At 45.2% G+C, this 17,889-nt stretch overlaps 1 long non-coding RNA gene across 1 annotated transcript in view; it reads right to left on the reverse strand.

Moving 5' to 3' along the window:
- Positions 1-6,277: 6,277 nt before the first annotated feature.
- The window catches only part of LOC118907089 (uncharacterized), a 59,159-nt gene continuing 47,547 nt past the window's right edge, over positions 6,278-17,889 (reverse strand). Inside the window, exons 4-6 of the long non-coding RNA XR_008997304.1 lie at positions 15,440-15,616; positions 8,875-9,012; positions 6,278-6,726 (exon numbers count right to left, since the gene is read on the reverse strand). This is a non-coding gene — a long non-coding RNA (uncharacterized LOC118907089). The remainder of the gene's footprint in view (positions 6,727-8,874; positions 9,013-15,439; positions 15,617-17,889) is intronic.

Genomic DNA, 17,889 nt, shown 5'->3' on the forward strand with positions numbered 1-17,889 from the left:
AGGGCTTGACTCAGTGGATCTGCTCCTGGCTTTCTGATAAAAATGGCAGCTAGAGTTTGCTGATCGCACATAATTAAGAGCTATAACTAACTAGGTTAGCTGAGTGGTATAGACTGGAGCATGCACTTGGCATCGGCAGAACTAAGTTCAAGTTTTGGTTCTGCTGCTTCACTGGCTGTTGACCTTGAGCAAATTGCTTAACCTCTCTAAGCCTCATCTGCAAAATCAAGTTAATGCTAACACCCATCTCAAGGGAGTTGTTGAAGCTAGTTTTTTTTTTTTTTAAAGATTGATTGAAGTTTCTGAGATGAATCCTTCTGGTGCATCTTATGAATGGGCTTCAAAAAAGTCCTCATTCTCTCAGTGCTTCCAGCAATCTATATGACCTGGGGAAACATAAAACACAGAGACTTTCTGAAAATTATGCATCATCTAATGAGTCAAGCCATTCCCAGCACCTTAGAATGACACAAGAGCAGAAAAAGAACTATGGAAGGAAGGGAAGAAGAGAAAGAAAATGCTATGCTATGTGCAGTCTGGCCTCCAGCAACCGTGCCACAGTCTCTTCTCACTCGTGCAGTAACACCAGCCCCGGGGCAGCCTTCTGCCAGCAGCCTTGTCTGTCTTGCCTGGTCTGCCAGTTGGCAAATCTGTTTTAGCACAAAAGCTGAAGGCAAGTCTGCTAAGGGAAAAACACTGATATTTTTTTGTGCATTCTTTATCCAAAGAGGAAATGATTCAAACTCAAAACAACCAAAGATGCATTTGAAGGAACTGCCCTTTACGTCTGGGATTGATCTTCCTTCTAAGGTGGCCATGGATGATGTGGTGTGAAAAAAATGCAGTTGATTTTAAAATGTTTTTTAAAACCTTCAGTAACGCATCTGTAGCACACCAGCAAGAAAAACAGGAATATACCCATTTTTTTTCTAGTGGTCAAAAATATATAGATAATTCAGAGAAAGAATAAAGTTGCCAATAAATACATAATGGTGAAGTTCACTAATGATCAAAGAAATATGTAAAAACAAAATTGAAAACTCATATACTATAATCAGATTTGTAAATATTGAGAAAGATAATTAATGTTAGGGTAGAAATGATAAATCGGGCATTCTTCTCTACTGATGGGATTAGAGAAGAAAAACCTTCTCACAGCAATTTGGTAATATAAATTTACCATTTTAGAAGTTCCATACTTTTTGGATAGTAATTTAAATTCCATAAATACATTGAAGGGAAATGATCTGATACGTAGGCATGTAGATATACAGACATATGTATAAAATTCTCATTACAGTAATTTTTGTAATACTGAAAAAATTGACAGTAGCCCAAATGCCTATTAAGGAAATTGATAAATGATAGTTCACCAATGGAATATTATATAGCTATTTCAATTATATTCTCAAAATTGTTAATGGCAAGGGAAAATGTGTGGTATAAAACTTTGCACATACGATTAGGTATACAATTAGGTAAATAGAGACATAGACAAAAGAATGTTAAAATGAAATATACCAAAATATCAATAGCAGTTGTCTCTGGATGGTAAGATTATAGTATTATAGGTAAATTTATACTTTATATTTTTCCAAGCTTTTATAACTTGACATGTATAACTTTTAAAGTTATGTATTCAACTCACTACCACGTTATAGCAGAGTTCTAGCAGGCTGTGGATTGACTAATGCACCGACAGTTAGCTGTAAACTCTGATGTGCTAGATGGGGGAAGGATGCATGTACTACAAGTGGTTCCATTCACTAAGAGGTACAACACATACAGAGAGACGAACAACTGATAAACAAGATTTGAGGCAATGTAGGATTATGATCAGCACAATGCCTTCCACATAGTAGGTGCTCAATAAATGATTTAATTAACTTGATTAACAGATGAACAGAACAAGCAGTAAATACTACTGGAATCAGATGGATGTGAATCCTGTGGCCTGAGGAAGAGAAAAAAACAGTCAAGGGTCCATAGAGGGGCTGGTGCCTGCACTGGAGCTTAAAGGAGGGGCTACCTGTGTGCAGGTGTGGAGGATGGGGGAGGGAAGAAAATACAGGCATTTCTCAGGGGCACCCCAGACATAAGGCCCATGGCCTCACTGGCCTGGTGGTTTCTGCATGCTCATTTCAAGCCATGTTGGAGCCTCCCTAAATGTTTATCTTTTTTCTGGAGCAGCAAGAAGCAAATGGAGACACAGGGCTGTCAGGTCATCAGCAAGTGGCAATCGATGTATAAGGCAAGGCGATAGGCTCTGCATGTCCATCCCTTGGTCATGGTTTAACCTGAGGGCTGATTACAGTGGATCCTGAAGACCCAGTCTTACCTGATCCCATCAGCCCCACACTTTAGAGTGTAGCCAGCACTTCAACACAGAGCCTTGCACTTAATCTCCCACTATTCTGTGTAGCAGGCTCAGTGTACAGGTAGGGAAATGGAGGCCCACTGAAGTGAGAGGAGATGCTGCCAGTTGAGCAGTCAGCCTAGGGCTTCAAGTCAGCCTAGGGCTTTTCTACTCCAGGATGAAGCTGAGATACATTCCTGGGGAAATACTCTTCTCAGAAAGCACTGACTATCTCTTCTGTCTGCATTAAAGCAAACAAACAAGCCCATCCATCTCATGTCAGCCTCTCCTCTGTGTCTTGAAGTCCTATGTCCATCAGCATTTGGGGGGCCAGAAAGTCATACAAAACATCAAATGTGGTAGTTGAAGATTTCCAGAAGGGAAGATCAAACCCCATTCTGTGCATTTGGTTTGTTGGCAGGTATGAATGCTTCCTTGGGGGGCTCCTCTTTGCTTCCATCAAATCCCATAGAAATCTGTGAATCAGAAAAGATGAAAAATTACTGAAAGTTAATCGCAACATACCAAGGTGGGCTTGTCTGGACACTCAGTTCAGTTCTGAGCTTCCTGGTCACAGGATAATCAACAAAGTAATGATAAGGCAAGGACTTTCTATTAGAAAATAACTCTCTCATCACCAAAAGACATGCACGCACATACACATTCCAAGACAACTGGAAACCAAAATAGAATTGGCCTCCCATGCTGTCAACCTTGTAAAGTTACAGGGCAAGAAGTGGTCAGGAGAGAAGCCGTTTCCTTTTAGTAGATGAGCTTAATTGTTTTAGTGAAATTCAGGAATATACCAACACAAATTCATAGAAGATGAAGAAATTCATAAAGCTGTCCAAGAAATCTAAAGTATTCATTTAAAGATGAAAAAATTGAAGCCAGGAGAAAAGAGACTTGCCCCAAATACATTTGGAAAACTGTAGCTTAGAATCCACACCAACAAGCTCGTGGTGTTCACCAAATATTGCCCCAAAAAGCTCCTACCTGATCCACTTTCATAAATAGAAAACCCGTGAATGTCATATTAACATTCAAGTAATTCACTTTCTAGAAAGCTGAAGAAGAGTTTAATTTCCAAAAGGCTCCACCTGCCCTACCTGGCTTACTCTGTTAATCTCTTTATCTTTCTTCAGAGAAAATGCCGTGGTGAGCGTCTGCCTCCTTCTCAGGTATCTTTTTCCAAATTCAGAATTAACAGGTTCCTGATAAATAAAGGGGTTTGTTAGTAGAATTGGGTTTGGGGGTTTGGAGGGGCTTTTGTTTTTTAATCCAGCAGTTCTCTCTTCCTTCCCTTATTAACCCTGGAGAAAGAGAACTTAAAAAATATTCCTAGGTAAGCTATATTCACAAAGCCAGCGGAAGCACAAAACCTTCCCCAAGCCTAAACCTCTCCTCTGAATTCACGGCCTGAATGTCTAGAGTCAAGGGGTTCTTTCCTCTGGGCGCTGTGAAATAGCCATAATTAACAATGAGGGAGGTAGAGGTTTATGATCCAGTGGTATCATAGGCAGAGGGGTCAGCAAGCTGTGTCCTGCGGGGGGATTCCTAGTAGCAGCAGAGACCATGTGTCCTGCAAGCCAAACATACTTACCGACTGGCCCTTTGCAGAGGTTTGCCAGCCAATCCATGCCCCCTCACCTTCATTCTCAGAGCCACCCACCAAGAAACAGCACTATTATTCTGATAGTCACCGGGACTTCAGCAAAGACAAGAAATTGTTCATGGGATTCCTTCTGGAATACTACCTGCAAAGAATACAACTTACTGGGGTGAATGGGGAGGGGATGGGAAGGGAAGGGGACCGTGGGACAACGGATAGAAAAGTGACCAAAAAAGCAAATCAGGTCAATGGAGAGAAAACTCCAGTGTCTGCACACTCCCCCTGAACAAGCCCCCAGATGCTGTGACTGCTCCTCCTGCCGTGCCACCTCCCCACCAGGAGCCACCTTGCACCAGCTCAGGAGTGGCAGTTGTGTGCATCTTACCTCAGCTATGTTCAGTGACATCACCTTGGTAAATGGATATCAACCACGATAGGACTATTTATACCACAAAAACCAGCAGAAGTTACAAACCAGAGCTCCATCCCCTAACCCCAAGACCTGATTATTAAACATTTTCCAGCATGCCATGGCACCTGTATCTACATAGTATATACATATAATTTCACGTACGTGGCACCATGCACGCTTTGTGGAGGATGCTAGGTGTGCTGCCCCAATCCACCCCAAGCCCCAGACTGCAGCTGAAGGTCTGTTGGCTGCTCACAGCTCCCATGAAGTCTCTCTTCCTCTCCAGAAATCAGAAATTGCCCGAAGCTGAAGGAAACTGCCACACCCTAGTCTGCTCCCTTCGGTAGGAGCACCCTCTGTGCACCTGCTGCTCAGGGCTGCCCTGAAACAGGTCCTGTTCAGGAAAACTCCAGCTCCGAAGTTCCCCCTTGGGTTCAGCTGAGGCCTTTATTGCAACTTCCTGAGAGAGACAGGGACAGAGACAGGAGAGACAGAAACAGAGGAGAGAGAGGGGCACAGGGAGAAAGAGACAAAGACAGAGGCCCACCACCAACTTCTTTCTTCTTCTCCTATCTTGAGTTCATCTGTTTCAGTTCATTGTTTCATGTACTTAAGGTTCTTTACAGAGTGTTTTTCTCAGACGGATGTTGAGTAATACTTTTTATTTTTTATCCTGACCATCAAGAAGTATTCTGAGTGGCTCTAGTATTTTATAGACATCTCCAAGTTCCCATGATCATACATGTGAAATGTGACACCCACCTCTTTCCTTTCCTCTGTAATTCATGTTTTCCTCTTTGTACTGAAGGGGCAAGAGGTTCTCTTTACACCTGCTCGGCAAGAATTTTATCTGGATGGGCTTAAGTATGTGGCCTTCAGTCTGAGTTGACGCCACAAGTTCTTTTTTTTAAACCTCAGATCCAGGTCTTTTCTCACTCAGGGACAATTATCTTCTGTCATTTGTCTAATTACTCCCTCCCCTTTTCCTGTTTATTTTTCTCCTCCTGGAACTCCTATTATTGACATCTGAGGTCTCCTGGGTCTGCATTCCTAGTCTCTTATTTTGGCCTCATGATTTCCATCTCTTTGTATTTTTGTTCTGTTTGGGATATTCTTGCCCTTGATCCTCTAAGTCAATATTCTGTTTTAATTCATCTAATGAGTATTTCAGTTAAAAATATGTTTCGGTTCCCTCTTTTTTTTTTCACTGTTAATGTCCTGGTTACTTCTGCTCCAGCTGTCCATCCCAGCAGGGTTACTTATTCCCTTGAAGGGCTGTTCTTTGAGTTCCCCTTCTCCCTCTCTGTGCCTCTTGAGCCCCTTTAGGTACACAGTTTCCTTTATCTGTTTTCTTTATCAAAAGCTCAGGGCCAGCTTCTGAGGGTTCCTTAGGTGACGGCAGTCCTTTAAATAGTTACATATAGGTAGTCAGTCTGATCAAGGCACCAGGAGAAAGGAAGCCTCTGGGCTCTGCGGTCCCCCCAGGTTCATCTGCAACTCTGTGGGACAGGGAGACCCACTCAGGAATGCTGATGTAGCCCCAGACCCACCACAGCTAGAGCCTCATCCCCAGCTCTCTGGCTAAAGGGGAGAGAGCCCTGCTCCAGCTCCCTTCCCCAGGTCTCTGACAGAGCCATGCTTGTGCTCCCCTCTCCAGGCACTGCCTTGGTCATTCCCAGGGGTGGCCTCACCAGAAGTACTAGCTTGGAGCCGGGACCAAGCGCACCATCTTACAGAATTCTCCACTCCACCCCCAATCTCTTCATATAGATAAGAACAAACTTGATTTGCTGTCCCTGGCAAAAGCCTAATTTACTTCTGAGATGATTAAACCCTTTGCTCTCTACTGGTTTCTTTGGGGATGTCTCTCAAAGTTGTATTTATTAATGGAATATTTTTGAATAATTGGATTTACTTTATAATTGTGCTCATTGAGAAAATAACTGGGTAAAAAAGGCAGAGGACAAAATGCATATATGCATGTACAGATGTGTGTATGTATCTCCCCTAGCCACAGAAATATGAAATACACTGAGGAAAAAAGTCTGCATGGACAACACCAGATTGTCATCTGTAGATGATGAATTTATAAATGATTTTTATTGTCTTTCTTTTTATCTAGATTGTCTACTATTTCTAGTTTATGAGAGGTAACAGAATTATTCTGTTCAATTGTTAATGCAGCAAAGTACATCATAAAATGTTGTTCGCTGCTCACAAGCATTTCCAGAGAGTGTGAGGAAGGAGATGGCAAACAGCCCCTGGCCTCTCTGTCTCAGTGTCTGTACATAAGAGCCGATCTTGAGAGCTCCAGGCTCTCCGTGGACTTGCCAGGCTATTAGCAACCTGTGGGGGCAAAGGAAAACAGAAGTTTCTTACTGAAGAATGGACCAAAGATGGACCCAGGCCTGAAATGGGGTTCAGAAGAAAAGCTCAACTACCCTTGACTCCCCTTGTCTTCCTAGCTGTCTAGTCCTGGCCCCAGCGGACTGGACAGTCTCTCAGAGCAAAACCATTCCCAGGTTACTGCTGAATCTTCAGTGCTAGGCACAATATCTGACACTTAGTGGCCACTCGGTGAATGCTGGTTGAATGTGTGAGTGATTGCATGACCTCTCAGCTCACTTGTACAAGACATGTGAGATGGCATTTCTTGCTTTGGGGCTATCTTTGGACTAGCAATTCCATCTAAGTGAGGGACCAAAATTTGAGATATAAATGAAGATTTCAGCTCAACAAAAAGGACTCACACTTTGATTTGTTTAGGAAGATTTCAGCTCCTGTTGATACATTCAGAAGGCTTCTTGCAGAGAGCTGAGTTCCAGTCAATAGACATGATCTAGAAGGGGCTGATATAGAAGGGGTCCCATGCTGGCTGTGAAAAGAGACCAGATGTTCCCTAAGTATCCTTCCAATTCAAACTTTATGGCGACTGCAATTCCTGGTTGGGAAAACTTAAGGGAACTTGTCTCTTTCTTTCAAAAATATTCTTTAACCCTGAAGTCATTCCTATGCTTATTAAAACTCCCCTTTGAGACAGCCAAATATGATTCAAAGGAATGGAAGGGTGTCTCCTTGCAGCAACCAGAGGAGAAACAGGCAATATTTAAGAAAGTCTCCTTTGGGCACCCTGGACTGGCCTGGGATCTATGCAGGACAGTGTTAAGGAACTGAATTCTTGGTCCTTTCCACAGGCATCTGACAGCCCCAACCCCTGGGAAAACATGCTGTAAGACTGGTGACATTGTAAGTATTTCACAAGCAATACTGCATGAGCACCCGCCACTGAGAAACAATGTGACGCGGAGCCATGGTGTAGAACAGGATCTGCAGGCTCTCTGCATTTGGCTGCTGGATCCTGGGGAGGCCCTAGAGAAGGGGTGGGCAGCCAGTGAAGCCAGAGGAGCACCTAGGAAGCTAAAAGCAGCAGCTCTTTCACAACTGGCACAGAAGGTTTTCAACAGTTTCAGAACCAGCATGATCATCCTCGTGCATACCAGCTTGATACCAGCCACGCTCTAAAACCACTTCTGAGCAGGGTGACCCTCTGGCAGAGGCTGCAACCCCATTGCTCCAAGCCACATTTTATGGAGTTCTTTTATTAGTCTCTCATGTAACCCATAGCCACATCATAAAATTAAATACCCCATTCTGTACATCAAGTCCACTGACTTCTTGAGCCCTGATTAGCCTGGGCTTTTCCCTCTGGGGGTTGTATTACAGTAACATTATAACTGACAAAAAAGGAATCTTTCCTGGGAGCAGTCAAATCCCTCAGACTAACTCAGCTTAAGCTCTTGTCCCACTGTGTCCTTCCTCTGATGCCCCTTTGCCAGCTTTCTGTTGATCTCTCTCTGAGTCTTTCCTTCCCACCTTCTCCCATCTCTCCTTCCTCCTCCTTCCCAATCTCCTTCCATCACTTTTGAAAACATTGCAGAGCTGCAGGTGCTGAAATGCTTGCCTGGAATCTCTGGTCGGGGTAGCCCCAACTCACCCCTGAGAGTAAATTTAGCCTGTGAGTGATATCCCAGAAGGAGAGGTTATCTTTAGCCTAGCAGAGGTTGGGAGGCAGTCTGGTCCATGAAGAGAAACAGCAGAGGGAGGGGAGAAGGGAGAAAGGAAACTAATACTGGAGAGTCCACAATAGCAGTGCTCAAGTGTACTAAGGTGGAAGAGAACAAAAAGTCGTGGTGTGCTTCCTGAAACATGAGGCTCTTCCGGGAAAACCCTGGAATAATGGTCTGTTTCATTCCATCCATGAACTAGGAACAATTTTAATAGCAGAAAAAACGGCTACATTATGGGCAGGCAGTATAAAACCACAAGCACACGTGTTCTCTGAAAAAAAGCAACTCAGCATGATCGGTGGTTTTCAAGCTTTCCAGTTCATATCTGTTTACTACTTGTTCATTAGTTTTGTTGCCTGCAGGTGCAAAAGGTTTAAGACTTAAGAAAAATGCGTAGAAAAAAATTTACATGGAAAAATTACATTACCTGAATTGGGGGAAAGGCCACTACTATTCGATTTTAAAGGTGGAACATCTCAGTCCACCTCAGGAATATCAAGGGCTCAGCATGGAGAGAACAAGGACTCCTATTCCTGAATGTTCGAGAAAGACCATTGGCTTTTCCCTAGGAAGATCAAAAGAACCTTCCTTGTTATTGTCCTGATGCAAGAAATCCTTCCTTTGCGCCCATGAAAACCCTTTGTGCTATTGTTTATGTTCACAGCCTCTTGTTTGGCCTTCCTTATACAACAATTCATCAGAATCTTTCATCAAAACAGAGCACTTGCTAGTTATTATTAGGGGGAACTGAGGTCCTAGTGTGAACCTGAGCTGGAGTTCTAACATGTCTGAGCATGTCTGACAACTGCCTGAGATGCCGGGAGCCTCCTGGGAGGGAGCTCATTCTTGGGAAAGGAGACCAAGAGACCTAGGTTGACTCAGAAGGACAGCCCTGTTCACTGGACAAGAGCAATTAATTCTGAGAATCCTTTGGCCAAACATGTATTGGACATCAAGAGCAGCAGGACCATATGGAAAAACTGAGACCACTATGTTGGAGTTTTGTGGGAAATCTGAGCAGACAGCAGAGCTTAGCACATGGGAACATCACACAGGAAAGGTGAAGAGCAAAGAACCTTCCTCACTCCCCAGAGCTCTGGCTCCAGAGTGCCTGGAGGTGCCCAGCAGGAGCCAAGCAGCCAGCAGGAAGAGGTCCCAAAGACTTCTGGGACTACTTGGATAGGCTTTGCAAAGGGCTGGAAATCCTTCCCTATGGGCAGCCTTAGGGTATGGGACCACAAAGAAGTTATCTGTCCTCAGGCAGTGAGACCTGGGGCACTCAGCTTACTTTGCCAAGCACTTGAATAATTAAGTCACCTTTTCTCCTTTCCATCTCTAGATTAGATGACACTACTTAGACAAGGAGTCTAATGAGGGTATCTTTTATTTAATGTGATATGAATAAGGTCCTCCTTATTCAATGAAAAGTTACTTTATTTATCTCAGTGAGTCTTCCTCCTACCAATGATAGCAGAGTAATCAAGAAATGACAGATTACAAATACTTTAATGAGAGTCCAATCCAGTAAACAATTTGCTGATCTCCATTAGCTATATTCCTTATGATACACCCTGAAAGCATACTGGTGTTTGCCAAAATGGCCTAATATTTGCTATCCATATTGAGTCTGTGGTCAACCATGTCTCCTTAGATCCTTTTTCCACTACCCTTGACCAGACCAATCTTTCGCCAGGTTGTATTTGACATATCCAGATTTTATCACTACACAGTTTTTATTACTAAACATCATTCAGAATGTGCAAGTTCTCCAGCTCTCAAGATCACTGAACCTTAACAATGTCACCATCACCCACAAATGTGTTGAGTATGTTCACAGTAACCTTATTAGGTCACCACAAGAGTTACAAAAATATTGTGCATGTGTACATATAGCATCTCTGGGAAAGAAACTCAATGGTGGTTGCTCCTGGGGAGGGAAATGATGAGTTAGGGAGTTGATGGTTGGAGGCACAACTTTCATTGTACCCTTTTGAATCATTTTAATTTTTAAATCATGTGCATGTATTACTTTTCCAATTAAATTTTTAAAAGGCTAATTCTGAAAAAATAAAAATACAGCAAAGAACAAGACACAGTTCTGACCCCTGATCAGTGGTGCTGACAGGTGCTCATAGTTGATACCATACACTATGGAGTCAAATGTCCACACAGTGCCACTGGCCCAGTGGAATGCCTCACTGAAAGCGTGAAGGATCATGCAATGACCTGCCTGGCTCCTGGCGTCGTAGCCCTTTCCCCATAACTGGGGCAACAAGACTTCCTGCTATGCCCAAGGCCCCAGGACTAATTCTGCCCCTAGTCTGCAGGGACTTCAAGAGACTCCAGGCTTGGGTGACTGCCTTTGTGCTCTCTTGGCAGAGGGTGGTCCAGACATCCCCTGGTGGGGATACACATCATCTTCATTTTTACATTGCTTGCTTATGAAATCCATTGAGGGATAGCAGGTATCACTGAGATCAGCAGTGTCCCTACTCTCCTCCATTTACTCACCACATGCAGGTACTAAGAACCTCCTTTGGGTGGGAGCTTAAACCAGGCCTGGGGAAGAAGTAGGTAAAGTGGAAAGGAACAGACCAGTGCCCTCTGGGAGCTCGTAATCTAGTAATAAAAACAGATGGAGCCCAAACCGAGGAGATTTACTGCATATAGGTAAGTGTGAGGGAGGAACAGAGAAGAAAGGATTGCTTTCAGTCATCAGCAGGGAGATAAGGAGCAACCCAGGAAAGCTTTTAGGAGGGGACGACATTGTGAAGACCTGAGAGCTCCTGGGATTTCAGGAGCTGAAGACAGAGCCTTCCAGATCAAGGCTGTGGCTGGGAAGGGGGCCTGCATGGGAAGGCTCTGTACTTCTGCTCTCCCATTCCTGGGACAAGGAACACAAAATGGAAGGTGAAAGGTGCTGGTCCTGAGAACCCGAGGCCACATTAGTTCTTTCTGTGTAAAACTGCCTTTCTCTACCATCATGTCTGTCTTGTCAACACCTTCTCTTCAAGCCCATCCCTAATAACACCCCCTCCCCCAGAAGCCCACTCCGACTTTCCCAAGCAGGATTAGTTGTCCCAGCTGCTGCCCTCCCACTGCTCACTGTTCTAGAGAGTCAGGAAAATTTAGAGGATGTGCACAGGTTCTGGGGCCATTCTGCTTGGGTTCAAATCCTGGCTCAGCCTTTGACTTTCTGAGTCATCTCAGGCGAGTCACTTACCCTCTCTGGGCCTCAGTTTCATCATCTGTAAAATGACATAACAATGGCACATTCCTCCTAAGGTAGCTGTGAAGATGGGACAAGTTGATGCAGCAGAGCAGGCCCCGCCTCAGTGTGTGCTCTGGGCTGCTTACAGCCCTGGGCTGGAGGCCCTCCACTTGGCTGTCTGCCTCTGTGAACATGAGAACCTTGAGGACCAGGGCCCCCTCTTCACCTCTGAATCGCTCTTGCTCTTTCTGCGGTGCTTAGACGTGTCCGGCAAAGTAGGGGTCCAATTACTGTTGTCTGAAGGGACCAACCAAACGCGATCACGAAAAGGAACAATGAGTCAAGTACAAATGCAAAGACAAAGTAATATAGGTGAAATGATGGGAAAGGAATGTTGAAAAGTAAATGCGGGGGATGAGAATTTGCCACAGTTCCAGAGGAGGAAAATTCCTATCACCTCTCAGCCATCTCTCCGCATGGGGACTACGCATTTTTATTTGAATGGTAACTGCCCTCTTCCTTGCCAGCTTCCCCGGGCTGGCCGTCCTCCCGGGGTCTCCCCTCCCCTAACCCCTCCCCCTCTGGGACTACCGCGACCCTGACCTCGGCTCCCACGCAGGGCAGCAGCCGGCCAGCCGGCGGGCGGGGCAGGAAGGGGGAGACGCGGCTCCGACCCCGAGATCCTTAACTGCAGCTTGCAAAGCCCAGGCTGATCCTAATCAGTGTGGGAAACGATCGCGGGTCCGCCCGCCTGCCCGAGACGCCGCCTCTTTTCATAAACTTTATCGCTGTGCACAGCGGCTGATAAACCACCATAAATAAACGACAGCGGAGTGTGCGGCTGGCCCCAGGCTGCCGGCGCGCACGCCCGCCTCGGCCCTGTAGCTCCCGAGGGAATGAATCACCCGCCAAGTTGGAAAGAGTTTCATGCTCTCCGCCTCTCCAGACCAACGCCATAAATAATCATAAATTCTTCCCCTTCCCAGCACCCCCTCACCTTTTGTTTCATGGATTCAATAAAAAGCCCGGGAGTTTTCCTTCTGGCTGCCGGGCCACCCCTCCTGGCTGGGGCGTAGAGTGTGCTCTCCCCGGTTACCCTCTTGCCTCCGGTCAAGCTCCTCAGGCCTGCCTTGGGCCTGTGCCTGTGGCTTCCTTATCGCAAATCCTCTCTGGCTCCTGCTCAACCGGGAGGCCAGGCGCTAGAGCCAGGTGGGGAGGGGTGACTTAAAAGTCTCCAGTGGCAGGTGATGAGAACTGGTTCCCACAAAAGTAGCCCGAAACATGTGTGGACGGATAGCTTATTGCTGCCAAGTCACACCAGGAGCCCTGGGCCCTGGGCTTGGCTGCACCCCGCGTGTTTAGAGGCAGAGGGAACAGGCAATACTCTGCAAAGGGAGGGAGGGAGGGACCCCTCTCCACTTAAATAATAGTGTAAGCAAATGTCTCTTAAATGTTATTTGGAAGATCACATGATCTGCATTCTTTGGTTCTTGAAATTTTGACTCAGGGGCCCCCAAATAAATTGATTTGGAGACTGAAGTTTGAGGATGCCAGGAAGATGAAGGAGTAGAGAAAGGCAGAGTTGTGTAGAATAGCCCAAAACGCGAACTACACAGAGGCTTCTCACCCAGCTCTGCTCCCACCTGACTGTGGGCCTCGGGCAACTACTGCCTCTCTCCAGGCCTCCGTTTCCTCATCTGTCTGTCTCATGGGTGAATAATATCTAAAAGGATCCTCCAGCTTTCCTACTCTGTAGGAAATAGCATCCTTCTTTTAAATCACTACTTTCTGAGGTGTCTTATCGGTGGCCCTTCTGAAGAAACAGTCACCATGCCCTTGAAAGAAACTGGGGCATGGTCAGTTTTTGTAACTTTCTCTTCATTAGTGAGATTAACACCAGACCCTACCCCTCACAGAGGTTACAGGGGTCCAGGGTCCCTTCAGCCAGAATGAAGTCTGCCTTTGAGGTAAAAAGACATCTAAAAATCCAGCAAACTAATAGTATTAGCTCAGTGCTTCCCGGGCCCCAAGTGTAAGGGGCCTACTATGACTATGATTCTGCTTCATACGGATGGGACCAGCTGGCTCAGAACAGCTAATCCAGAAGAATTAATGTTTCCCTCAGTGGAAAGCGAGGCTGTAGAGGAAAGGAGCCTCTGACAGAAGTTCTAGAGATAGCAGATGGGAGTCAGTTGCTCTTTGGTTTAGTGTTCCCGGGGAATGGGTGTTCGGAGCCGCCCCTCCAGCCACAGCCAAGAGGAGGAGCTCACTTATGTAACAGACGTGGACAAAGACCTGCTTCTTCCAGGACCCATTTAGGACACTACAACATGTCCCAAGGGAATGTGTGGCCCCAGACAGGCTTCATTTCCTGCTCTTTGGACAGAAAGCCACTCAGTCTTGCTTCCCTCATTTGCATAATGTCAAGAAAAATGAGTCATCCTGAATTGTCATTTGTTAAGAAAGGTTGGCAAGAGGTTTGCGGCTAAGACTGACATTGATTTCTCAGAAAGGAACGAACACTAACTCAATCACTGATTTACTGTGTGAATGTGTGATGGACATTCCAGGCCTCAGTTTTCCCAATGGATTTTTAAGGTTTCTTTCTGCTCTGTCTTACTGGGACTCTAACACATATGGACTGCCATGAGTAGAAGCAAGATTTTAAGTTGTCCAGAACAGAGTTAGGAAAGGGAAACATCTAAAAGTGACTTCTCCACATTGTTCTTACTTTCCGTTCTGGCTGCTATTGTGGGAGTCAACAACCAGAAAGCAGAGAATCGTCAGAACAGGTACAGCTGAGCGTCAAGATGAGCTAATCTGCCAATTCAATTGTTTTACAGGAAGAGAAGCCCTGGCTGGGGTAGTGGGTCTGTACCATTTGCAATCACAGAACTTCGTAGAATTTGATGAAATTCACATGCCCCCCCACCCAATCGAATGCACACGCAAATACATACTTGTCTTTGTAGATCGTTTCAGGGGTTCAGAGAGCCATGAGGCCCCATAGGAAGACTCTGTTAGGAATCTGTGCTCCAGAGGCTAATAAAATACTGGTGCTCTGTTTCCTCATCTGTAAGAAGGAAATACTACACATCTCCAACCAGCATCATGCAGGAGGAGGAGGAGGATAAATAGACCTGTGCTATTAACACACATTGGTTCTATGCCTGGTAGCCATGTAATATTGATGCATCCTATTACCATTGGCTGCCATAGTCATCCCCTATCCTACTTTATGGGATGTAAATTCCCTTACAAGACAGCAGCAGCCCTGTCTGTGAAACTCCCTAAGCAAATCCTTCTGGGACACCAGCACTGTAAGTCTTTATACTTGCCTGTTAGAAACATAATGAGTCCCCACAGAGACCAAAGGGAAGGCTGGAGGTGGCCTGCACTCAAAGGGTGATAGCTGGTGGGGTAGGAATGTACCAAATGTCACCCTTGTGACTTTAAAAGTTAATGTGACTTTCAGAAGAGTCTTCCTTTCTCCTAGAGTAGGTTGTGATATTACAGAAATTAACTCATTGAAACAAAACCAAAGTTTAGGGGGAAAGCTTTTGATGAAGTTATCAGCTAATATATTACATAGAGTCAGTCCATTTGGTGCAAGAAACCAAACCTCTATTTCTATATCACCTGCATAATGAAGGGACTGGTTTAGATTCCATAGTTGTTAATCTTCCTGAGTTCTCAGATTCTTTGAGAATCAGACATAAGCTGTAGTTCCTGGCCCCAGAAAATACACATGCACTGAACATGTACTCTCACACAACTCTACTTACAATTTAGAGAGTTTATAGAGCCCTGGCAGTCCATCTGTGGCCCACTAGGTTCATGGAAGCAGCACTCTGCCTTCCCAAGGCCTCTTCTGCCTTCATTGTTGAAAACTTTTGGGATCCACAGGTGATTTCATCTGTGGCTGCAGGGCCAAGTCCTTGACCATTTCTCAGAACCTCTGCAAACAGAGGAAGGAGCAACGTGTTCTTCATACGGCTGCTGTGAAAATAGCCATACTTGATGCACTCAATCTAGATTATGTCAAGGAAGCACAGTCCAGCAGCAGCTCTTCCAGACAATGGCATGAAACTGTAACTCAGTGCCTTTGTCCTGGGAGATGGGGAATGAGGAGGGATAAAGAGCAAGCTGTAGTCAGAACATGCAGACAGCGTAGTCCTTGGAGATGTGAATGCTCAGGGTTTTGCAAAAGGCTGGATGAGGAGCAGCCTTCCCTATGTGGGGAGTGGTAGAGGAGGTTCTCAACAGACAGAGAGGCTCCTCCTGCAGCACCTGTAGCCTACCTGACTGTGGTTCATAAATATTCACTGAGAAAAAAATAACTTCCTCCTCCTCATTGACATCAAAGTTGGCCATGTCATTTGCCTGGCCAGTAAAATGAACAGAAGCGACACCTGTCACTTCCAGGCAGAAGATTTAAAAACCAGCTCAAGGTTTACCATGCACTCTTCTCCCTCTGCCACAGGACTGCCCATATTCCAAATCCACCACTCCACCAGCCTGGTCCCAGAGTGAAGGTGACCTGGAGCAGTCTTGCTGTCAACCTGTCATAAACCTGAAGCAAGTGCAGGAAAAAGTTTGGTGTGTGAGCCAATGAGATTTTGGAGTCATTTGTAACTGTAGCAGAGCCAGGCTAGCTTACTGACACAGCATCCTGCTTTGGAAAGGAAGAGGGACGGGTGCTCAGAATGGCCCTCACTAACCTGCAGGGCTGCTGATGACACCACCAGCCGGTGTCAGCAGGGCCATGCATGTGCTTCGCACTCTTTCCATCCTTCTCCTCCGTCTCAGTTCACTGCGCCCCCAGTCCATCACTCAAGTGCTCGAGAGCTCAGCAAAGAGCCAGCAACCCATCAGCCATGCCACCTGAAGGGGATCCAGTGAAAGCCTCCCAAAAGATGTGTCTACATCCTAACTTCAGATCTTTGCAGATGTAATTAAGTATGGACCTAGATGATCCTGGATTACCTGAGTGCACTCCAAATCCAATCTGTAAAGATGAAGGGAAGACAGAGGCAGAAACTGGAGTGATGCAGCCACTCACCAAAGACCACCTGGAGCCCCCAGAAGTTAGAAGAGGCAAGGGAGGATTCTCGCCTTGAGTTTTTAGGGGGACCCTGCAGTTCTCCAGACACCCTGATCTCAGACTTCTAGCCTCCAAAACTATGAGAAAATAAATTCCTATTGTTTTAAGCCCTCCATCTTGTGGTAATTTGTTACAGCAAACATAGAAAACTAATACTCCACCTTAGCGAATAACCTTTTCTTCACAAGTTCCTCCCTTTTATATAATTCTTAAAGGTAAAAAGTATACACCAGTATACTAATGGATGCAGAAGAAAGCCTCTCTTTCTCACTACCCAGTCCCTAGGGCAAGGCCTCAATTATGTTTAAAGGGGGGAAATTGCCAGCTCACAAAACCTGACTGGTCTACTTCCTCTCCAGAGGAGACACCAGCAGTGAGAGAGGTTGAATCCTTGATTATGGGCTATGCAGAAACTGATGCTGAAAATAAGTAGCTCCTGGAATCAAAGCTCAAGGGACGGTGCATAGAATTTTAGAGTCTTGAGGATGGAGAGATCATGTAACCCAACATCTACAGACAGTTTTTAGAGATATAAGAGAGCTTAAAGGATTTTTGCACATTGAGGGGGAATTTTGTTTTGTTTTCATAAAGACTCTGAAGCCCAGAGAGGGGTGCAATCTGTCCAAGATCACAAACTAGAGGTTGATTCCTTCCCCACCACCCAGCACAGGAAGGAGCTTACTTTTCCACACAACTCCAGCTGTCCGGCCTGTGTGGCATAGCCCACATTAACACACCAGGAACAGGAGCTCACTACCTAGCTGGTCTGGCTGCCCTAGGTCCTTTGTGAACCCTCAACTCTCTTGATTTGGTGTCCCTACTTCATGTCATTTTAAACATCTTAAAATGCATGTTCATCCCACATCAAATATCATCTTTACTTAAAAAGTTTTCATGGTTCTTTTATAATTTTAGCTTTTGTAAGTAATTGCCTATGAATAATTCATTTGATTTTAGATTTTCTACAGTGTCCCCAGCAATCCTCATACAGACCCAGAAACATCAGACCCTAGATTGTTTTCAAATGCAGTGAAATCTTTATGAATACTAAATTTCATGGCTAATAAGAGCTGAGATCATGATTCCTTTGTACAGATTCAACTCAGCCAGTACAGATATTACAGGTA

Source organism: Manis pentadactyla, chromosome 1 (assembly GCF_030020395.1).
Source record: "Manis pentadactyla isolate mManPen7 chromosome 1, mManPen7.hap1, whole genome shotgun sequence".
NCBI classification, from domain to species: domain Eukaryota; kingdom Metazoa; phylum Chordata; class Mammalia; order Pholidota; family Manidae; genus Manis; species Manis pentadactyla.